The 25,436-nt window shown below is 43.0% G+C and overlaps 1 protein-coding gene across 1 annotated transcript in view; it reads right to left on the reverse strand.

Annotated features, from left to right (window-relative positions):
• LOC126272606 (integrin alpha-PS4-like) overlaps nt 1–25,436 on the reverse strand; it is a 493,607-nt gene that overhangs the window by 269,940 nt on the left and 198,231 nt on the right. The gene's annotated exons all lie outside the window — the stretch shown is intronic.

Below are 25,436 nucleotides of genomic sequence, written 5' to 3' on the forward strand. Positions count from 1 at the left end.
TAAGTGACGGCATCTCTTGCGAACAACGCTGGACACCTTATGTGTGCCCTCTACATGTAACCATCTCTTTGTCTGACTCAGTAATTTAACCACTGCAGGCTACCTCAGGCAGTGTACTCGCCCTATACTCTTTAACATATACAGGGTGATTCAAAAATGCATGTAAATATTTTAAGGGTGTATTTGTGAGGTAAATATAAGACAAAAATGTTCTATACAATTTTTGCTATACTTGGCTTATTACAGAGTTATGAACAAAACATGATAATACATTCAATACAACGTAAAGTATTTACTTCCCAGAGTTCACAGTTTAATTACAGTGCATTTGGACTAAAAACGCAAACTGGTAAATAAACGTGACGTAACAAACTGAAACAATTCCTCGCGAATACTGTATTACTTTAGTTCCTGTTCATTGAACTAAATCAATGCAAAATAACTAAGGAAAATACGTGAAGAATTTACAGACTGTACTGTACTGTATTTGCACAAATCTTAATGCAGTGCATGTTCAAAATGCTGTCCCTGAACATGCAGACAGACCCGTGCTCGTCGCCGCAATGATCTCTGCACATTACACAGTCCGTTCAACTCTCCACGAATAATTTCACAACCACCTTCAATTCTTTGTTGTAGCACTTCTCTGTTCGGTACTGCAGAAGAATACACCAATGTCTTTAGTCGGCCCCATAAATAAAAGTCTAAAGGGTTCAGGTCAGGTGATCTGGCTGGCCAAGCAATTGGTCCTCCGCGACCTATCCATCGATGTGGATACGCATCATTGAGGTACGCCCTTACGTTGCGGCTGTAATGGGCAGGAGCACCATCGTGCATAAACCACAAGGTGGCTCGTGTTGCAAGAGGGACATCCTGTAACAATCCAGGCAATTCCCCCTCCAAAAATTCGCGGTAAGCGTGCCCAGTCAGCCTTGGAGGTAGAACATGAGGTCCGAGTAAGTCATTCCCCACAATACCACACCAAATGTTTATGGAGAATTGATGTTGATATCCACGCACAATTCTCGCGCCAGGATTCTCGACAGCCCACTGGTGCATATTATGCGAATTGATTACACCCGCACGAGTAAACATGGCCTCATCTGTGAATAATATCCGCCGAATGAACATTGGATCATTCAAATGACGCTCTTGTAACCACTGGCAGAATTGCTGACGGCGAGGATAGTCTGCAGGTGTCAATTCGTGCACTTTGTGCAGGTGAAATGGATGCAACTGTTGTCTCCGAAGCAGCCGCCATACAGTAGATTGTGGAAGTCGTACAGCTGCACTAATTTGTCTCGTACTGATGGCTGGATCTTGGTCTACCAGGTCCAAAACATGTTCCTCGACGTTCACTGCATGCTCAAGTGGTCGACCTGAATGTGGCCCAGGACGAATGCCATACTCCCGCATACGTCTGTCCACAGATACAAGCGTCTGATGACTTGGTAACCGTCGTCTTGGAAACAGCTCACTGTACCTTCGTCTTGCTGCAAGTGCGTTTCCATCTGCTGCACCATACACAAGGTGCATATCAGCATACTCACTGTTTGAGTACATCATGTGCACGAAACCTGTAGCCTTCCGACGATGAATGAACGACAGGAAGTACGTTTCCGTTACCAACAACATCGGCGCCATCTTCTGTACAGTAGGAGTAAACAGCAATTGCAAACACAAACAAACACTATTCATGCAGTTTCGAATCAACTGTTGGGAGATACGTATGTGCATTACGTACCAGAATATGGCATCCTGCTGCTTGCACTGACGTCGTTTTGATACGGACATGACTTTCGTATTTTAACGATAACTTTGGAATTAAACGTTTATGGAAAAACATTTATAGAACATTTTTGTCTTATATTTACCTCACAAATACACCCTTAAAATATTTACATGCATTTCTGAATCACCCTGTATACAAATAAACAATTATTTCCATGACACGTCAAAAGTTTTCTATATGCGGATGATCTCGCGTTGGCCACTGTAATGGTTCTTTATTTACGTAACCATTACGGCACTCCAACCCCAGTTCTCGATACCAGTGATATCGTACTACTTTTCTGCGAAGTAACAGACATATTTTTGTGACAATATTCACATTTCGTTTTATTAATGTATAGGTACTCCGATGTATCGATATATTATAGTGATATGGTTCTCGTGTGTATTAATTTCTGCGAGACTGTCATAATCTTTGACTTACTTGTAACCGTTTTGGCGCGAATGCGCACAGAGCAGTCTTTGTTTCACTTTGCAGAAGGTAAGTTGTTATTTCGCTTTATAAAAGAACAGTCAAGTCTTGTGTTTGGTTAAAGTGGAAATTAAATATATGAAGATTGATACAAAACTGTTTTCTTGATGGTGTGACAATTAAGAAGAAGTATATGTAAATTTACAAGAAGTTTAATAAAAATGTGGATCGTGAACACCAAGTCAAAAATTATTTCTACCATACCATTGTTCTGATCTGGGATTGTTTGATTATTAAGAATTTCCTGAAAAACGCATTTGTTAGGTCTCCAAATATTGCTAAAATACAGATTTGGTCCTTCTAGCAGTCAAAGTGGAATCACCCTAGAACCAACAAGATGAGCTATAACAACTTCGACGAAATCTACATGGGAACCCATTCAAGATAAGTAACAAAATTAATGACTTTTTTCAGTGACTTCATTATTTCCTTTCTGACGATACCATCCACAGTCAATAACTTTGTTGTTGCCCGCTAAAGCGAAAACATGCTGCGTGAGCAACATTATTAATCTGATTTCTAACCTACTTTGCAAGTGGTGGTGTTGTTAGACCACCCAGGGAAAGGACTTCCGATATGTTGAAAATTACCTGTCTGTACCACTGGAAGAACTACGACTGTTCTACAAAAATAGTAACTTAAGGCCGAATCCTATCAAAATGCAAGTCCGTGCTTTCCATTGGGAAAGGAGACGGTTCAACCAACAACTAAATATTTCATGAAAGGGCACTCAACTCGAACATTCCTTTTCCCAAAAATACTTTAGGGTGACCTTAGACCACACCTTAACCTTTAAAACGCGTTGCCGTAACACCAAAATGAAGATATTCACAGGTAATAATATCACACGGAAATTGAGAGGATCTAAGCGGGGCACATAACCAGCCGCTTCTGGGTAGGCACTGTCCGTTCTGCGGGCGAATATGCAGCACCTGTTATGCGTAATTCCTGCCGTGATAGGTAGGTGTACACCGCTCTGAATGAGATATACCCAATAATTACTGGATAGTTGACAACAACTAAAGTGTCAAATGTACTAGCAGCGATAGCTCAGGATGACATCAGGCGTGAAGCAGCTGTCCAAGAAGAAGAACGTAGAGCTTTGATCTCTGATGCTCATCCACTGTTTGGTCTCTCGCCAACACCGCCACGTTTGAAGTCCAGAAAGAGTTTTACACTACTGGCTATTTAAATTGCTACACCAAGAAGAAATGCAGATGATAAACGGGTATTCATTGACCAAATTTATTATACTAGAACTGACATGTGATTACATTTTCATGCAGTTTGGGTGCATACATCCTGAGAAATCAGTACGCAGAACAACCACCTGTGGCCGTAAAAACGGCCTTGATATGCCTGGTCATTGAGTCTAACAGAGCTTGGATGGCGTGTACAGGTACAGCCGCCCATGCAGCTTCAACACGATACCACAGTTCATGAAAAGTAGTGATTGACGTATTGTGACGAGCCAGTTGCTCGGCCACCATTGACCAGACGTTTTCAAGTGGTGAGAGACGTGGAGGATGTGTTACCCAGGGCAGCAGTCGAACATTTTCTGTATCCAGAAAGGCACGTATAGGATCTGCATTATCCTGCTGAAATGTTGGGTTTCGTAGGGATCAAATGAAGGGTAGAGCCAGGGGGCGTAACACATCTGGAATGTAACGTCCACTGTTCAAATTGCCGTCAATGCGAACAAGATGTGACCGAGACGTGTAACCAATGTCACCCATACCATCACGCCGGGTGATCCGCCAGTATGGCGATGACGAATAAACGCATCCAATGTTCGTTCACCGAGATGTCGTCAAACACGGATGCTGTAAACAGAACCTGGATTCATCTGAAAAAAATGGCGTTTTGCCATTCGTGCACCCAGGTTCGTCGTTAAGTACACCATCACAGGCGCTCCTGTCTGTGATGCAGTGTCAAGGGTAACCGCAGCCATGGTCTCCGAGCTGATAGTCCATGCTGCTGCAAACATCGTCGAACTGTTCGTGCAGATGGTTGTTGTCTTGCAAACGTCCCCATCTGTTGACTCAGGAATCGATACGTAGCTGCACAATCCGTTACAGCCATGGGGATAAGATGCCTGTCATCTCGACTGCTAATGATACGATGCCGTTGGGAACCAGCACGGCGTTCCGTATTACCCTCCTGAACCCACCGATTCCATATTCTGTTAACAGTCATTGGATCTCGACCAACGCAGGAAGCAATGTCGCGATACGAAAAACTGCAATCGCGATAGGCTACAATCCGACCTGTATCAAAGTCGGAAACGTGATGGTACGGATACCTCCTCCTTACACGAGGCATCACAATAACGTTTGGCCAGGCAACGCCGGTTAACTGCTGTTTGTGTATGACAAATTGGTTGGAAACTTTCCTCATGTCAGCACTTTGTAGGTGTCGCCACCGGCGCCAACCTTGTGTGAATGCTCTGAAAAGCTAATCATTTGCATATCACAGCATCTTCTTCCTGTTGGTTAAATTTGGCGTCTGTAGCACGCCATCTTCGCGGTGCAGCAATTTTAATGGCCAGTAGTGTATAAGAGTACCTGACAACAACGACAATACAACCCAGGGATTGTTGTTGTTGTGGTCTTCAGTCCTGAAACTGGTTTGATGCAGCTCTCCATGCTACTCTATCCTGTGCAAGCTTCTTCATCTTCCAGTACCTACTGCAACCTACATCCTTCTGAATCTGCTTAGCGTACTCATCTCTCGGTCTCCCTCTACGATTTTTACCCTCCACACTGCCCTCCAATGCTAAATTTGTGATCCCTTGATGCCTCAAAACATGTCCTACCAACCGATCCCTTCTTCTAGTCAAGTTGTGCCACAAATTTCTCTTCTCCCCAATCCTATTCAATACCTCCTCATTAGTTACGTGATCTATCCACCTTATCTTCAGTATTCTTCTGTAGCACCACATTTCGAAAGCTTCTATTCTCTTCTTGTCCAAACTAGTTATCGTCCATGTTTCACTTCCATACATGGCTACACTCCAAACAAATATTTTCAGAAATGACTTCCTGACACTTAAATCTATATTCGATGTTAACAAATTTCTCTTCTACAGAAACGCTTTCCTTGCCATTGCCAGTCTACATTTTATATCCTCTCTACTTCGACCATCATCAGTTATTTTACTTCCTAAATAGCAAAACTCCTTTACTACTTTAAGTGTCTCATTTCCTAATCTAATTCCCTCAGCGTCACCCGATTTAATTGGACTACATTCCATTATCCTCGTTTTGCTTTTGTTGATGTTCATCTTATATCCTCCTTTCAAGACACTGTCCATTCCGTTCAACTGCTCTTCCAAGTCCTTTGCCGTCTCTGACAGAATTACAATGTCATCGGCGAACCTCAAAGTTTTTACTTCGTCTCCATGAATTTTAATACCTACTCCAAATTTTTGTTTTGTTTCCTTTACTGCTTGCTCAATATACAGATTGAATAACAGCGGGGAGAGGCTACAACCCTGTCTCACTCCTTTCCCAACCACTGCTTTCCTTTCATGCCCCTCGACTCTTATGACTGCCATCTGGTTTCTGTACAAATTGTAAATAGCCTTTCGCTCCCTGTATTTTACCCCTGCCACCTTTAGAATTTGAAAAAGAGTATTCCAGTCAACATTGTCAAAAGCTTTCTCTAAGTCTACAAATGCTAGGAACGTAGGTTTGCCTTTTCTTAATCTAGCTTCTAAGATAACTCGTAAGGTCAGTATTGCCTCACGTGTTCCAACACTTCGACGGAATCCAAACTGATCCTCCCCGAGGTCTGCATCTACCAGTTTTTCCATTCGTCTGTAAAGAATTCGCGTTAGTATTTTGCAGCTGTGACTTATTAAACTGATAGTTCGGTAATTTTCACATCTGTCAGCACCTGCTTTCTTTGGGATTGGAATTATTATATTCTTCTTGAAGTCTGAGGGTATTTCGCCTGTCTCATACATCTTGCTCACCAGCTGGTAGAGTTTTGTCAGGACTGGCTCTCCCAAGGCCGTCAGTAGTTCTAATGGAATGTTGTCTACTCCGGGGGCCTTGTTTCGACTCAGGTCTTTCAGTGCTCTGTCAAACTCTTCACGCAGTATCGCATCACCCATTTCGTCTTCATCTACATCCTCTTCCATAATATTGTCCTCAAGTACATCACCCTTGTATAAACTTTCTATATACTCCTGCCATCTTTCTGCCTTCCCTTCTTTGCTTAGAACTGGGTTGCCATCTGAGCTCTTGATATTCATACACGTGGTTCTCTTCTCTCCAAAGGTCTCTTTAATTTTCCTGTAGGCAGTATCTATCTTACCCCTAGTGAGATAAGCTTCTACATCCTTACATTTGTCCTCTAGCCATCCCTGTTTAGCCATTTTGCACTTCCTGTCGATCTCATTTTTGAGACGTTTGTATTCCTTTTTGCCTGCTTCATTTACTGCATTTTTATATTTTCTCCTTTCATCAATTAAATTCAATATTTCTTCTGTTACCCAAGGATTTCTAGCAGCCCTCGTCTTTTTACCTACTTTATCCTCTGCTGCCTGTGGCGTCGCAACTAGTGCGAGCGCACAGTTTTCTATCAAATATTTACTGTGAAATGTAGACAGACTGTAAAGTAGCCATCAGATTAGCATATGTGCTGTAGCGGGCAGATTACCGGTGTCCGTTCGTCTGACGTCACGACCATATGGCATGTCTGTACCGTGAGAATGTAAGACCTGTGCGCTAACTAGCCGAGTGTATAACGTGGAACTTTCATCTTTAATAACTTCTAACTGAGGAACCTGAGGAAATTAAAAGTTAATATACTAGTTTCTGTTATGAATAAAAATAAGTCATCCAAATTTGAGCTTTGAAACCTGCATATTTTGGAAATTAGAAAAATCTTACAGAAAACGCAAATTTCTACAATTTTCGAGTCTAAATAAATACCATTATGTATAGATCACCTTCAGTGACCATCCAACTATGAAACAAAATCACCTTCCGTGCTTTTGTATTTATTTTGAGAATTTTACTTTTAGAAATTCACCTATAACTTTGTTAAAACCATAAATGTTTTGAATTTTTGTGAACAGTTATTTTATATGAGTAGGTGAGAGTGAATGAGTGTGCCTGAGTGAATGAAAGAGGGACATTCGCCATTCTTTGCAAGTGTATAAAATCTAGGTTGGAACTCGCAAGTGTTCAGACGATGTAACCGTGGGAACAGAGTCGCCAGTGGTTCCCCATCTTAGTGAATGTCGGATGTCCAAGAGTGTATGGTATTGTACAAGCAGCCAGAACGTTCGCGAGTATTTAAATAATTTCTGGAAATAAAGTAAAGTCTAGTTTTCCTTTCGGTTTGTTAAATTATACAGTAAATTTTGTGTAACAAGAAATCATGACGTAAATGATTCAGAAGTCATGACTGGTGCGTGCTAGATTTTGGCGCGAGGCGCACCCAAGGAGTTAATTCTGATTGGCTGTGTGATGTGTGAGCCAATGAGATGCGAGGACGGTTAGCAGACTAGGAGAGTGAGTCGCGAGTGGATGGGGGGTCGCGAAGGAACTGTGATCGAGAAGAGACATGCTTGATGTGTCCTCGCGAATAATGTGTAAAATGAAGTCATAAAACGGCTTCATCGGTTCGGTACTGTGCGATTTGAGACTGGAAGAGTCCAGTAACGCGTAGTGTGAGTTTGAGCGAGTTGTGACTTTTCGTTCCGCGAAAGACGCGAGTAACTTTAATAATTAAAAGCGTGGCGGTACTTCGTAAACTTTTACTAAGTGCTTATGGCGAGCATTAACGTTAAAAAACGAACTATTATTGAACATCGACTGCAAACGTGTATGTTAGAAAATCGTCTGTGTTGCAGTTAAGTAAATTCCGTAACTTTGAAAGCTAATTCTGGCGGGGTTTGAGTGTGGATAGAATTGTGAACTGAACTTTCTTCAAACGTAGATTAGCGGGCTGATGATCAGGCTTAAAGACAATAAAGAGCTTAAATAGAATTACCAACTTCGCGTTCTCGTTTGAGTAAACAATTACTACCATTCCAATAACTCAATTTATTTAGGAAGATTGCTCATAGATTGTATTTCAGCAAACATGTATCGCGGCCTCCGGTGAGCGGCTATTAAATTGCAGTTTCTTCAACACTGCTTTTCTGCAATTTTTCCAGTAGCTGCTATCAGGAGAGGCGAGTGCAGCAACTACCTAAGAAACGAGGTAGGTGGATTTTCTTTCAGGGAAAGGAAACTGCGCGATAAGAGCCTGACCCGTCGCAAGTGGTGCATCGGCCGGGAAACAAAAATAGTAAATTCCAGTGAATTTCAAAAAAAGCAGTAGTGACAATTACCGGACAATACAGAAGTGCTCGCTATGTGTAGGAACTGTGTAGCGTACAAATTGATATCGCCACGTGAATAGGAAGGACAGTGAAAGTGTCCGTGAACTGTAATGTGTTGTACGGAACGGAAGAAATTTTCGGTGACTACGCGCCGATTGGAATAGCAGTCTACGACGGCGTCTGGCAGACGACGAGCTACGGAGACTACGCAGAGGCGACGACAGCAGTGGCAGTTGGCAGCGCTGATTCGAGCGGGGGCCCGGAAACTGGTACAGCATTGCAGTGTATGGTGAACGGACCCGCAGTTTCATCTAGCAGCAACGCAGCACGCCGAAGCACAAAGTTAAGTACAGTGCTTTTGAAAACTTTGTGTGTTTGTGGAGTCAAACTGAGAAAAATGGCTGAGTTTCAACCAAGTGACAAAAAGGCGGAACTAAGTTGTGATAGTGGGATGGAGACAGGGGAAAATGACCCCATGAATTTTAGTTTAGACGTGTCTCAACCCAATTTCAGTAGTAGTTTGACTGATTCATCCTATGTTAATTATAGTTTGGAGTCAGATCCAAATATGTCAGTGCCCAGTGAGTTACAGTTACCCATGCCGGTAGTTAATGTTAATAGGGACATTGTATCAGCAAATGAGGGGGCGAAGGATAATGTCGCCAGTATGCTGATGAATCTATTAACTAAGATGAACGTGTTGGATTCCAATATGTCAAGTAAAATGGATTCCAGTATATCAAAATTGGAAACTAATATGTCAAGTAAAATGGATTCAAAAATGTCTAAATTAGGATCTGATTTAAGTAATGAGATGACTAAAATGGGCGCTGATTTAGATTCCAAAATATCCGATCTCAGAGACTGTTGGAAGCAAGATTTAGCAGTGCTCAGTAGTAAAGTAAATGTTGAAATACAGCAGGTTAAACTAGAATGTACAGAAAATATTGTTCAAGTGCAAAGTGAATTGACGACACGAATCGAACAGGTTACTGAGGATCAACAGCAATTTAAATCCCATGTTGATGCAGAATTAGATAAAGTATGTGAGCACATAAAAGTGGTAGAGAATTCCAATGAAATTAATCATGCCGCCTTAGAATGTAAAGTAAATGATACCAAAATTCGGTGTGAGAAACTTGGAGAGCAAGTTGTAAATAAGGTCAATAATTTAGAGACTCACATAAGCCATTTCAGTGAAAGTGTGAATGAGCAACTTTGTGGGCATGAATGCAGACTAACCAAAGTAGAACAGTGTGTTTCTAACCATACTGGTAGTATAATTTCCAGTGGAATAATTGAATCTACCGAGGTTGCGTATGTTACCCACAGACAGTTTTTAAAATTTGACCCAAGTAAGAACATGCACCCCAGAGAATTTTGGAACGATTTTGAAGACGTTTTGCCGAAAGTATGGAGCGATAAACAAAAGATAGGCTTTATCACTTCAAATTTGATGGGAGAGGCCAGAGTATGGGGGAATTTAGCCTCTGAAAAATACGCGAAATTGTCAGAATTTAAATTAGCGTTCTTTGAGGAATACTGGGGAAAGAGAAAGCAGATGGATGTTCTTAATCGGTTCTGGTCGGGAGAGAAGTATGACCCCAAGAGAGAGGGCATCAAACGATTTGTTCAAAGGTGGGTAACAACTCTGTCCTACCTTAGTAATAAGTTAGAAACAGAACAGATCATATTAGGGGTAGAAAATAAGCTACCGTGGAACTGGAAAACTAAGATCATATCTGCGCCCCGAGATAACATTGACAAGTTCGTACAGTATTTAGAAAGGGTTGAATCCGTCCAAAAAGAAGAAGAAAACATGAGGAGGGAGCATCGCCCGCCTGCTAGGCAGAATGACAATCGCGCGGATGTAAACATTAATAGGATGGGTGTTCAGAGAGGCGGCGGATACCGTGGCAGTTCACGTGGTAGAGGAAGAACATATGTTAACAGGTTCAATGAACGCGAGCAGTATGACAGCGGCCGACAGATGTCAGGAGGTGAGGCGGTCAGCTGGAGGCATAGTGATAACGCACCGCGCTCGGAAAACCATTAATTGTCTACGAGTGTGCTGGCGATCGTAGGCAACAGCGTTTAAAGTTAAATCCGCTGGCAAAACCATTCATAAGAAAGCAGCCTGAACGACCACCTAACATAAATGTTGTTGCTACAAAATTTAGGGAGGATAACGTAAAACAGACAGAAATAGTAGCTTTAAGTCAAGTGGAGGTTAATGAACCAATTAACTGTAAGAATAATCATAAGAAGCCACTTATTGAAGAACTAAATACTAGTTATAAGGGTAATAATCAGAAAGACATTATGCACAGTAAAACTAATGAAGAGCTGTCGGATAGGGGTGAGAACAGTAATAATGGCAGGGTTGTGACTGTGCTTGATAAGATAATTGATGTTGTAGATAGTTACGAAGAAGAGGATAGATTAGAGGAGGAGGTAGAGGTTAATGACGACGCCTTGGATAGGGTCGTAGAAAAGGAGGTTAATGAGAAAGAGGGGGAAACATTGGAAAAATGTTTTGACTTAGGAATAGTGGATAGGCTAATAGGAGCTGCCACTAGAATTGAGGGTGATAATAAGCATGAAATAAACCCTGTAAGTGTGAATGTGATTGCCACCCAAAAGACAGGCTTCGAAAGGAGAGAAATTGTGCAAGATTTATTGGAGGAAGCAGAACCCAAAATAAATAAAGAGTACTTAGGGCAACCGATAGTAGAGCTAATGTGTGACATTAGGCCGAATAATATTTTATTCGACCTGGTCGAGTTTCCAAATCTCACAGACATAGCCATCGAAGAGAAGGAGAGACTGGCACGTATTAATATAAGAAAGAAGGCCCTGGAAAGAAAGAGAAGGCATGACGCAAGAGCTGATCCCACTAGTTTTCAGGTAGGGGATCTAGTGCTAGTGAAAACTAGGGAAAGATCTAAGAAACTTACGTCAGAAACAAAGAAGTTTACCGTTGAGTACGTGGGCCCATTTAGAATCGTAGAGAAGCCTCACCCAAATGCTTATAGACTGGAGTTTGTGAAATCACATAAGGTGTTAGGGCTTAGGAACATTGTGGATTTGAAAAGATATGTTCAAAAGAGAGACGTGGCCAGGAGTGAGTAGTTACCTCAGAGAGCTTTGCACTCTTTGCAGAGCTAAGTGCGTGACGAGCACTAGGTCTCGAGTCGTTTGACAATATTTCTTCCACTTTCTTTTCCGTATTGTCAACCTACCTCTTCTTTCATTCAGAACTAAAATTCTATCGTCTTTCCTTCTTCTCTATCGTAGTTTTTAAGTGATAAAGTGTTTAAGTAATGAGTAGGAAAGAACCTCAGTGCAGTATAGGTTAAGCGTAAGGAATGAGTGTAAGAGAAAATCAAAAAGGATTAAGATACCTCAGATAAGTAATAAGTCTCAGTAAAGTAAATGTTTGGCCTAAGGTGTGAGTAATGCCCTTAGAAAGGTAAAATAACTAAGAAATGTAAGAGCCTCAGAAAATATGGTGACGAACATTGAAGCTGTTTGTTAAGTAACAGAACGATATGTTAAGACGTAGCATTAAGCTAATGTTTAGGAAAGGAAATGGAGCAGTACAGCAAAACTGTCTGTTCAATAAAGTCAGAGCCTCAGGAGGTGATTTAGTGGTAAAATGAGTAAAGGTACAGTGCAACAAGGTTGACTGTCAAAGGGGTAAAGGAAGTTAAGTTAAAGGGACAGTGCAGCAGGACTGACTGTCAAATGAAGAGAAATATGTGAGAAAAGGAGAAAGAATGAGCATAGTGTTTGGCTAGCTCGATATTAGGAAAAAGTGAGGCTACGAAGGTGAGTAAATAAAAAGCTTAATGTTGGTAACCAGAGGTGGCGTTTGTTGGTAAACAGAGGAGATGTTTGTAAACAAAAGGAAGTGAGGCTACGAATGTAAACAGAGCTGAGGCGACGTTGGTAACTCAGGAGGTGGATGTATGTTAGAAAGTATGGGTAACGAGGTATCGCAGATTAGTAGGAAACGCTTTAACAAATACTAACATGAGTGTGTGAAGTATGAGTATGAGAATTGTAAATTAAACCCGAATGTGACTAGAGAAAACCTGATGTTGACAAGAAATTGAAGTAACTCCAGATATGTGAGATGAGGAAAGTACCCATGACATCGATTCCATTTTTGACCAGAGACACACAAAGCTCCCCAAGTTTGTCGTAGAGATTAGTATAAGGATTGTAGTGTTGATAAATGAATAAGTAAATATGTATTTTTCAGTGTTTAATTTATGATACAGGACTACAGGAGATTGCCTGGAGACAGAATTGTAATATTGATAATTTTGTGTATATTTTATATTGTTGTGTATTGTACAGGAACTGGAGAGTCACCAGTGCTGGCGGAGATTTATTATGTATTTGTGAACTATTTGTAGGAATTGTTTTTCTTAGTATTTCTTATGTAACCATAACTTGTTTGATTATGAAATGAAGAAGTAATTAAAGAGTAAATGTGCCACTTCGGTACTGCATTAGGAAAGTCAATTCACTTTTCACTTAAAAAAAAAAGAAAAAAAAAAAAAAATTTGAAAATTGTACATACTGTAAAGTAAATTTTATCAAAAATATGAGACTTTAGAGTCAAGCAGATAGCGCCATTTATCGCTGCTGTAGGTTAAGACGTAGCAGTTAGAAAGGGAACTGAGGCCAGCTGATGTTTCAGGTGCGCCGAAGTAAACAGAGGTGGTAGCACGAGACTTGAAATGGACCTCCCAAGCAGGACCCGGTCGAACTACGAGTGCTATCAAAATCTTAAGTGTAAGTGGTAAAAAAGTGACGCTCACCATAGCGATAGTAGTGTTAGTGTGCGTGTGACGTACATCAAGATAGTATTTAGGTTTGTTTTCTCTTTCAGGAATTTGTAAATAGAATTTTGTAATCTGAAAAATTTTTTTTGAATGATGATAAAAGTGCATGTTTAGATATAAGATGTTTTGTAGGTCGTCAGCCCTAGGTATAAGTGGATGATTGATGTACAGGAACTATAAATGTTAAATAGCTGTTTGAGTAAATCTTTAATAGAAATTTTTTTAGAAAACTAAAAGTTTGTCATGAATGAAAAAATTTAGTTTCCTCAGGAGGTGTGTGGCGTCGCAACTAGTGCGAGCGCACAGTTTTCTATCAAATATTTACTGTGAAATGTAGACAGACTGTAAAGTAGCCATCAGATTAGCATATGTGCTGTAGCGGGCAGATTACCGGTGTCCGTTCGTCTGACGTCACGACCATATGGCATGTCTGTACCGTGAGAATGTAAGACCTGTGCGCTAACTAGCCGAGTGTATAACGTGGAACTTTCATCTTTAATAACTTCTAACTGAGGAACCTGAGGAAATTAAAAGTTAATATACTAGTTTCTGTTATGAATAAAAATAAGTCATCCAAATTTGAGCTTTGAAACCTGCATATTTTGGAAATTAGAAAAATCTTACAGAAAACGCAAATTTCTACAATTTTCGAGTCTAAATAAATACCATTATGTATAGATCACCTTCAGTGACCATCCAACTATGAAACAAAATCACCTTCCGTGCTTTTGTATTTATTTTGAGAATTTTACTTTTAGAAATTCACCTATAACTTTGTTAAAACCATAAATGTTTTGAATTTTTGTGAACAGTTATTTTATATGAGTAGGTGAGAGTGAATGAGTGTGCCTGAGTGAATGAAAGAGGGACATTCGCCATTCTTTGCAAGTGTATAAAATCTAGGTTGGAACTCGCAAGTGTTCAGACGATGTAACCGTGGGAACAGAGTCGCCAGTGGTTCCCCATCTTAGTGAATGTCGGATGTCCAAGAGTGTATGGTATTGTACAAGCAGCCAGAACGTTCGCGAGTATTTAAATAATTTCTGGAAATAAAGTAAAGTCTAGTTTTCCTTTCGGTTTGTTAAATTATACAGTAAATTTTGTGTAACAAGAAATCATGACGTAAATGATTCAGAAGTCATGACTGGTGCGTGCTAGATTTTGGCGCGAGGCGCACCCAAGGAGTTAATTCTGATTGACTGTGTGATGTGTGAGCCAATGAGATGCGAGGACGGTTAGCAGACTAGGAGAGTGAGTCGCGAGTGGATGGGGGGTCGCGAAGGAACTGTGATCGAGAAGAGACATGCTTGATGTGTCCTCGCGAATAATGTGTAAAATGAAGTCATAAAACGGCTTCATCGGTTCGGTACTGTGCGATTTGAGACTGGAAGAGTCCAGTAACGCGTAGTGTGAGTTTGAGCGAGTTGTGACTTTTCGTTCCGCGAAAGACGCGAGTAACTTTAATAATTAAAAGCGTGGCGGTACTTCGTAAACTTTTACTAAGTGCTTATGGCGAGCATTAACGTTAAAAAACGAACTATTATTGAACATCGACTGCAAACGTGTATGTTAGAAAATCGTCTGTGTTGCAGTTAAGTAAATTCCGTAACTTTGAAAGCTAATTCTGGCGGGGTTTGAGTGTGGATAGAATTGTGAACTGAACTTTCTTCAAACGTAGATTAGCGGGCTGATGATCAGGCTTAAAGACAATAAAGAGCTTAAATAGAATTACCAACTTCGCGTTCTCGTTTGAGTAAACAATTACTACCATTCCAATAACTCAATTTATTTAGGAAGATTGCTCATAGATTGTATTTCAGCAAACATGTATCGCGGCCTCCGGTGAGCGGCTATTAAATTGCAGTTTCTTCAACACTGCTTTTCTGCAATTTTTCCAGTAGCTGCTATCAGGAGAGGCGAGTGCAGCAACTACCTAAGAAACGAGGTAGGTGGATTTTCTTTCAGGGAAAGGAAACTGCGCGATAAGAGCCTGACCCGTCGCATGCCTTCACTACTTCATCCCTCAGAGCTACCCATTCTTCTTCTACTGTATTTCTTTCCCCTATTCCTGTCAATTGTTCCCTTATGCTCTCCCTGAAACTCTGTACAACATCTGGTTCTTTCTGTTTATCCAGGTCCCATCTCCTTAATTTCCCACATTTTTGCATTTTCTTCAGTTTCAATCTACAGGTCATAACCAATAGATTGTGGTCAGAGTCCACATCTGCCCCTGGAAATGTCTTACAACTTAAAACCTGGTTCCTAAATCTCTGTCTTACCATTATATAATCTATCTGATACCTTTTAGTATATCCAGGGTTCTTCCACGTATACAACCTTCTTTCATGATTCTTAAACCAAGTGTTAGCTATGATTAAGTTGTGCTCTGTACAAAATTCTACTAGGCGGCTTCCTCTTTCATTTCTTAGCCCCAATCCATATTCACCTACTATGTTTCCTTCTCTCCCTTTTCCTACTACCGAATTCCAGTCACCCATTACTATTAAATTTTCGTCTCCCTTCACTATCTGAATACTTTCTTTTATCTCATCGTACATTTCTTCAATTTCTTCGTCATCTGCAGAGCTAGTTGGCATATAAACTTGTACTACTGTAGTAGGTGTGGGCTTCGTATCTATCTTGGCCACACTAATGCGTTCACTATGCTGTTTGTAGTAGCTTACCCGCATTTCTATTTTCCTATTCATTATTAAACCTACTCCTGCATTACCCCTATTTGATTTTGTGTTTATAACTCTGTAATCACCTGACCAGAAGTCTTGTTCCTCCTGCCACCGAACTTCACTAATTCCCACTATATCTAACTTTAACCTATCCATTTCCCTTTTTAAATTTTCTAACCTACCTGCCCGATTAAGGGATCTGACATTCCACGCTCCGATCCGTAGAACGCCAGTTTTCTTTCTCCTGATATCGACATCCTCCTGAGTAGTCCCCGCCCGGAGATCCGAATGGGGGACTATTTTACCTCCGGAATATTTTACCCAAGAGGATGCCATCATCATTTAATCATACAGTAAAGCTGCATGTCCTCGGGAAAAATTACGGCTGTAGTTTCCCCTTGCTTTCAGCCGTTCGCAGTACCAGCACAGCAACGCCGTTTTGGTTAATGTTGCAAGGCCAGATCAGTCAACCATCCAGACTGTTGCCCCTGCAACTACTGAAAAGGCTGCTGCCCCTCTTCAGGAACCACACGTTTGTCTGGCCTCTCAACAGATACCCCTCCGTTGTGGTTGCACCTACGGTACGGCCATCTGTATCGCTGAGGCACGCAAGCCTCCCCACCAACGGCAAGGTCCATGGTTCATGGGGGGGTCCCAGGGATTACACAAGTGGAAAAGAGAACAGAGAATGCTCCTATAGGCAAGAAGAACTCTCTCGTGGTGACAACGAAAACTAGTGTACCTGGAAGTCCCTCAACAGGTCGCGAACCGTTGCTGGGCGGTGTGCAGTAAATTTTGAGAGTAGGGATACGATAGTGGACTGTCAACCTTTGCGTGAGGAGAGGGGTAGGCGAGGTATCACACACGCAACTGCTTCCTGTGGCTGTCATCATGCATCGAGGAATATCTGATGTTGGCCCACTATAATTCCTTGAACGTAGCCCGTTTTTGAACGAAAATAGTTTAATTTGATGTTTATTAGTTCGCCTATCCTTAAATGTATTTATACTTACAACTGTATGCTAGCTCTAAAGCCTTGAACGTAGCTCACTTGCAAGTGAAAGTCATTTAACGACTGTGATGTTTGTCTATATCCATGTTTAACTATATTAATGTCTATTGTTCATGCATGCATGTTTATAACTGTTAAGATTTTTGTTAGCTCACTTATAATTGATGACTTTGACGCACAAAAAAAGAACACTGTGCAATTATACACAAACCTACACTGCCCATAAACATATCTACGCACAGAAGGGGAGCAGGAACTGATAACAAACTGCAAGTGTCGAGACGGTCCGTGATATTATTTCAGTGATTATGAAAATGACTCAAATTTACAAAGAATTAGACAGGATGAGCCCACTTATCAGTATGACGTCGCGCCTCTTTTTGATTGGATGCATGCGCTGTTTCGCATGGGAAACGTGTCATAAATCCGTTGCATCCTCTGCTGTGGTAAGCTGGCACACAACTGGTGACACACATGTTCTGTCGGGCATAGATCAGAGGACCTTGCTGCTCGCAGGAATCAGCATCATGCAAACAGTTCTTAGAGCCAAGTTCCATGTGTTGACCAACATTGTCTTCTTAAACAATGGCTACGTCGCAAACGTAGCATACCTATGACTTATTACCTAGGTAAAAATATATCTACACTATTGGTCATTAAAATTGCTACACCACGAAGATGCAGTGCTACAGACGCCAAATTTAACCGACAGGAAGAAGATGCTGTGATATGCGAAAGATTAGCTTTTCAGAGCATTCACACAAGGTTGGCGCCGGTGGCGACACCTCAACGTGCTGACATGAGGAAAGTTTCCAACCGATTTCTCATACACAAACAGCAGTTGACCGGCGTTGCCTGGTGAAACGTTGTTGTGATGCCTCGTGTAAGGAGGAGAAATGCGTACCATTACGTTTCCGACATTGATAAAGGTCAGATTGTAGCCTATCGCGATTGCGGGTTTTCGTATCGCGACATTGCTTCCTGCGTTGGTCGAGATCCAATGACTGTTAGCAGAATATGGAATCGGTGGGTTCAGGGGGGGGGGGGGGGGGGGACTACGGGACGCCGTGCTGGATCCCAACGGCCTCGTATCAGCCGTATCAGTAGCAGTCGAGATGACAGGCATCTTATCCGCATGGCTGTGCAGCCACGTCTCGATCCCTGAGTCAACAGATGGGGACGTTTGCAAGACAACAACCATCTGCACGAACAGTTCGATGACGTTTGCAGCAGCATGGACTATCAGCTCGGAGACCATGGCTGCGGTTACCCTTGACACTGCATCACAGACAGGAGCGCCTATGATGGTGTACTCAACGACGAACCTGTATGCACAAATGGCAAAACGTCATTTTTTCGGATGGATCCAGGTTCTGTTGACAGCATCATGATGATCGTATGAGTGTTTGGCGACCTCGCGGTGAACGCACATTGGAAGCGTGTATTTGTCATCGCCATACTGGCGTATCACCAGGCGTGATGGTATGGGGTGCCATTGATTACACGTGTCTGTCACCTCTTGTTCGCATTGACGGCACTTTGAACAGTGGTCGTTACATTTCAGACGTGTTACGACCCGTGGCTCTACCCTTCATTCGATTCCTGCGAAACCGTACATTTCAGCAGGATAATACACGACCGCATGTTGTAGGTGCTGTACGGGCCTTTCTGGATACAGAAAATGTTCGACTGCTGCCCTGGCCAGCACATTCTCCAGATCTCTCACCAATTGAAAACGTCTGGTCAATGGTGGCCGAGCAACTGGCTCGTCAAATACGCCAGTCGCTACTCTTGATGAACTGTGGTATCGTGTTGAAGCAGCATGGGCAGCTGTACCTGTATACGCCATCCAAGCTCTGTTAGACTCAATGACCAGGCTTATCAAGGCCGTTATTACGGCCACAGGTGGTTGTCCTGGGTACTGATTTCTCAGGATCTATGCACCCAAATTGCGTGTAAATGTAATCACATGGCAGTTCTAGTATAATATATATTTGTCCAATGAATACCCGTTTATCATCTGCATTTCTTCTTGGTGTAGCAAGTTTAATGGCCAGTAGTGTATGTTAAGGCACTTCTCGACCCCTACTGCCGGTAGTGGAAAACTGGTGCCATGTACACTAACTTTCGAATACCTGAGGCAATTTTGATCCAACTTAGCACAAACAAGAGGTGCATAAGCATAGGCAGCTAGTGTTGAGGTCAATCTGTTATAGAATCATGGACATGATTAATGCTCAAGCATTAAGTCATTTTTGGACACAAAAATCTGCTTCATAAATATCACAAGGTTTCTGCAAACGGAAATCTTGCGAAGCTTAATTGGACCAAACAAACGGGAGTCGAAAGGTGCGAATTCCGCGCTATAGGGCGAATCAGGAGAACGGACCAATGAAGTTTTATAAACGCTCCTCGGGTACGCAAACTTATATAAGGCCTTGGGCTGTCACGGAGCAGCTGAAGTTTATTTGCATTTCTTGTGGCGACGAGCACGTTGAAGTTGTTTCTTCAATTCCCTTAGGGTAGCACAATACACTTCCGAGCTGATCGTTGCACTCTGAGGTGAGGACATCAAACACAACAACCCCTTCATAGTTCCAGAAGGCCGTCCCCATGACTTTGCCGGCTGAGGGTGCGGCTTTGAACTTGTTCTTTGAAGGAGAGGTGGTGTGGCGCCACTACATGGATTGCTAGTCCTTCACTGCCCTTTATGGTCTTCTGTTTAGGCGGGAGGAACCCAGCGGGTACACACCTTTGAGCACCCCAACTTGCAGACAAGTGTGTAAGCGCAACCAACAGAGACGTCCAGTTGTGAAGCGAGCTGTTTGCTTGTGATCCGTCGATCACCTCGAATGAGAGTGTCCGCACGTTCCAACACTGCAGGAGTCACAGCTGTGTGCGGCCGCCCGGCACGTGGAGAAATCAGATAAGTTGGCGAGACCTTGCTTGGATGATGGCCGACGCCTCGCCCAACGACTCACCGCCCTTTTGTTCTAAACAGTCTGCAAACGCCTATGAATATCTGTGAAGCCCTCGTTTTCCGCCAAACGAAACTCAGTGACAGCTCTCTGCTTGGAACGCACCTCCGACACAGTCGCCATTTTGAAGCCTACGTATAGCGCCACCACCTGTCGGAACTTCATGAGACTATAGGGGCTGAAGAGATAATAGTCCACGATGTCCCACAACAAATTCCGCATGTTTTCAGCCAAAACTGGCAGAGAAAATTTTTTTTGCGTTTCTTACTGAACGTCCCTCGTATGTCGAAGACACCGTCCCTCATGGAGAAATTACTCTCTCTGTGACCCGCGATGGAGGCTCCGGCTGCAATCCGTTTAGGAGAATCAGGGAATGTCCAACCTACCTTTTTCAGACCGAACAAGAGCTCTTCCGGCTGCACATGGACTGACAGAGACGATTACAATAAGGAACTGGGCTAATACTTATGACCGATCAGAGAAGATATAGTACATGTCGTTGTTCGTTTGTTCCATTTGCAAGTGGATCAAGACAGTTAGTGACTAGCAATGGTACTACGTGCCTTCGGCCCCATGCATGGTACAGTGGCTTGTGGAGTATGTACGTACACTGCTGGAAGAATATACAACATCCCCAAGGACTGTGTTCAGTGGTACCAGGATACAATATGAGCGTACTGAATGACTGTAGTGTTAGTGACTTCCTTGTGACGGTCATCGGCGATGAGATGGCGTTCAGGAGGTACATGTCGTTGTTCGTTTGTTCCATTTGCAAGTGGATCAAGACAGTTAGTGACTAGCAATGGTACTACGTGCCTTCGGCCCCATGCATGGTACAGTGGCTTGTGGAGTATGTACGTACACTGCTGGAAGAATATACAACATCCCCAAGGACTGTGTTCAGTGGTACCAGGATACAATATGAGCGTACTGAATGACTGTAGTGTTAGTGACTTCCTTGTGACGGTCATCGGCGATGAGATGGCGTTCAGGAGGTACATGTCGTTGTTCGTTTGTTCCATTTGCAAGTGGATCAAGACAGTTAGTGACTAGCAATGGAACTACGTGCCTTCGGCCCCATGCATGGTACAGTGGCTTGTGGAGTATGTACGTACACTGCTGGAAGAATATACAACATCCCCAAGGACTGTGTTCAGTGGTACCAGGATACAACATGAGCGTACTGAATGACTGTAGTGTTAGTGACTTCCTTGTGACGGTCATCGGCGATGAGATGGCGTTCAGGAGGTATGCCCGTGCACCATCTGTTTTGACTCTCAAGGCATTAACTGTGCTGAGCTTAGAGATGAACAGTGTTTACAATATTCATTCTAGGGCACAAACATGCCACATCGACAAGCGAGTAAATACTCATGTTGCACAGCTTCAGAACGAGGTCATTTTGTCGGCGTGCTGGAAGCTGAACGGGCGTATCGGGGAATTGCTGTACATATTGAGCACATTGTATCGGTGCTGCGTCGGTGCTTTCAACAATGGTCTGTGGAACATTTCCTTATCTGTAAGCCAGGTTCTGGAGGTCCGCGTAGTACAGACTCACGTCAAGATCGATGTATTGCGCGGGTAGTGGCGACCTGCCAAACCCCATCCAGGAATTCAGTATAGCCACGTGTGGGAACTGCTGTGTCACCAAAGACCATTGGGAACCGTCTGGTTAAATAGGACTAAGAAAACTTATGACTGTATCCAGGATACCAATGACACGACGACACCGCCAAGCAATGATAATCTGTTGTTGTGAAAGATTCCACTGGGAAGTGGAATGGCGCCCTGTTGCCTTCAGTGATGAAAGTAGGTTCTGTCTGTATGCGAGTGACGAACTTACAAGTATGTGGCGTAGACATAGTGAGCTCCCTATTCCAGAGTGCTTTAGCCCACGATATAGAGGTCTCATATGCGTCTACTTCTATACTCTACAAATCACCGTGACGTGCATGGCAGAGGGTACATCCCACTGTACCAGTTATTAGGATTTCTTCCTGTTCCACTGACGTATGGAGCGCCTCTATGCGTACAGTAATTGTTCTAATCTTATGCTCACAATACCTATGTGAGCGATACGTAGGGCGTTGCAGTATGTCCTTAGAGTGATAATTTAAAGCTGTTTCCTGAAACTTTGTTAAAAGAATTTCTCGGGATAGTTTACGTCTGTCTCCAAGAGTCTGCGAGTTCAGTTCCTTCAGTCTCTCTCTGTCACACTCTCCCACGGATTAAACAAACCTGTCATCATTCATGCTGCCCTTCTCTGTATACGTTCAGTAACTCCGGTTGGTCCTATCTGATACGGGTCACTCACACTTGATCAATATTCTAGGATGAGTCGCACAAGTGACTTGTAAGCAGTCTACCAATAAACCGAAGCTTACCACCTGCTTTACCCACTACTGAACCTGTATGATCATTCCACTACGTATCTCTACAAAGCGTTGCGTCCAGGTATTTGCATGAATTGGCTGATTCCAGTGGTGACTCACTGATACCATAGGCATCCTAGGCGTCATGGCGTGGGGCCGTAAGTTACAGGTCACTGTCACATATAGTGTAAAGTAACCCGCTACAGCGCACAGGCTGTTATCCCCGCCCTACTTCCATTTGTTCGACAGGGAAGTTGTGTGCTTCTTCATCAGGACAATGCACGTCCATATACGACAGCTGCAAAACAGCGTGGTCTTCGTGATGCACATCAACTGTCCTGGTCAGCAAGATCGCCAGATCTCTCGCCAATTGAATACATACGGAACACGATGAAGCGGGAACTTACTCGTTCTCCAGGGCCTGCAAGAACCATTGCCAAATTACGACAAAAGGTGCAGAATACTTGGGAAAACGTAAGCAAAATATGTACACTGCCGGAAACAAAAATTAGTACAGCTGCAAAGACGACGTCAATTTTGATCGGATGATGGCATATGCCACCTGGGGGGATAGTAAATGTACTGATAATGGTTTCAACGTTGTCCACCAACAGATGGCTACCAGAGCCCCATCTGTGTCTACTCATTAATAGAGAATTCTCACAGCCAGAAGGCTCAGTGTGGTGCAAATGTGTGAAAGCAAGCATGCAACCATGACACGAAGAGGCACTTGTGCTTTCTACAGCCAACTGAGCGAGTTTTCGAGATTTAAAGACGACAGTTCGTGGCAGGAAGGTCCTTTCGAAGAACTGACTTACAAGTTGGACGCGCTGCGTTAGCTGTGTGAAGATGCTGGTATCGGTGGTCACGTGAACGTTCTTACACCTGTAGACGAGGTTCTGGATGTCGACGCAGCACAGACGACTATCAGGATCATCGTATTGTAAGGGCAGCAGTGGCAGGTCGTGCGGCTACCACAACACGGATAAGAGGGCTGGTGAGTCCCGTGTCAACACTTGTGACCCGTTTATTAGCAGTGGGACTACGGGCACGCGCAGCTCTAGCCCGTCTTACACTCACGGCAAAGCATCGACGTGCATGGCTCGACAGGTGCCATCAGAGGGTCACTTGGAAGATGGGATGGCGAACCACGGCCTTCAGCGATGAAAGACGGTTCTCCCAAGACGCAGTTAATGGTCATTTTCACATACGACACAGACCTGGTGAGCGCTGTCTCGTAGAGTGCATTCGTGCAAGACACACTGGCCCTGCGCCAGATCGTACGGTCTTGGGTGTGACAAGCTAAAACCCACGTTCACCTTTGCTGTTTCTGGAGGAAACGCTAACCAACGCTTGGTATGTGCAGAATGCTGTTAGACACATTCTTTTGTCGTTTTTGGAACAGGAAGGTCATGTGTTGTTCCAATAGGATAATATTCGCTCACACACGGCCCATGGAACTCAATGTGCTCTGCAAGACGTGTCCAACATTATCTCCTGGCATGTCTTGAATCGAGCACGTGTGGGATGTGATGGGACGAGAAGTGACTCGTGCAGTCGTCAAGCAACAACTTTTACAGAACTGCGTGGAGAGGTCGAGCAGGCATAGAACAACGCATCTCAGGACAGTATCCGCTATCTGTACGATCGACTGGATGCCAGAGTCATCGCCTGCATTGCCTCCTGTGGAGCTACGACACGTACTGGTATGAGTGTTTCAGCATTGGCCGATACCTTGTACATCAGAACCGCGTGTGCTGTTGACCTGTAAATGATAAATGTAATACTGTCGTGTACTCTACATGCACTGAAGCAACAATAAAGCTTGAGTGAACTGCAAACCTTTAAAAGGGTGTACTACTTTTCTTTCTTTTGAAAACTAGCCATGTGTTTGCTATTGTGAGACTATTAATTGACATGCAAGTTAGGGGGCAGAATCCCGAAACACATCCAACTAGCTTTATACTGAATACGCACATGGTTTGCACTGCAATCTTATAATGGTCCTGATATAAATCCTACGTGGGATGAAAAGCTTCTCATATGCTTCTTCTTCATCATCATCATCATCATTTAAGACTGATTAATTCCTTTCAACGTTCAGTCTGGAGCATAGTCACCTTATAAAATTCCTCCATGATCCCCTATTCAGTGCTGACATTGGTGCCTCTTCTGATGTTAAACCTATTACTTCAAAATCATTCTTAACCGAATCCAGGTACCTTCTCCTTGGTCTGCCCCGACTCCTCCTGCCCTCTACTGCTGAAACCATGAGTCTCTTGGGTAACCTTGCTTCTCCCATGCGTGTAACATGACCCCACCATCTAAGCCTGTTCGCCCTGACTGCTACATCTATAGAGTTCATTCCCAGTTTTTCTTTGATTTCCTCATTGTGGACACCCTCCTGCAGTTCTTCCCATCTTCTAGTACCTGCAAATTCCTAGCTACTTTCATATCCGTAACCTCAACCATGTTGACAAGGTAACCTGAACCCATCCAGCTTTCGCTCCCATACAACAAAGTTGGTCGAAAGATTGAACGGTGCACAGATAACTTAGTCTTGGTACTGACTTCCTTCTTGCAGAAGCGAATAGATCGTAGCTGAACGCTCACTGCATTAGCTTTGCTACACCTCGCTTCCAGTTCTTTCACTATGTTGCCATCCTGTGAGAATATGCATCCTAAGTACTTGAAACCGTCCACTTGTTCTAACTTTGTTCCTCCTATTTGGCATTCAACCGGTTTATATTTCTTTCCCACTGACATTACTTTGGCTTTGGAGGTGCTAATCTTCATACCATAGTCCTCACATTTCTGATCTAGCTCTGAAATATTACTTTGCAAACTTTCAATCGAATCTGCCATCACAACTAAGTCATCCGCATATGCAAGACTGCTTATTTTGTGTTCACATATCTTAATCTCACCCAG

Source organism: Schistocerca gregaria, chromosome 5 (assembly GCF_023897955.1).
Source record: "Schistocerca gregaria isolate iqSchGreg1 chromosome 5, iqSchGreg1.2, whole genome shotgun sequence".
In the NCBI taxonomy this organism is placed as follows: domain Eukaryota; kingdom Metazoa; phylum Arthropoda; class Insecta; order Orthoptera; family Acrididae; genus Schistocerca; species Schistocerca gregaria.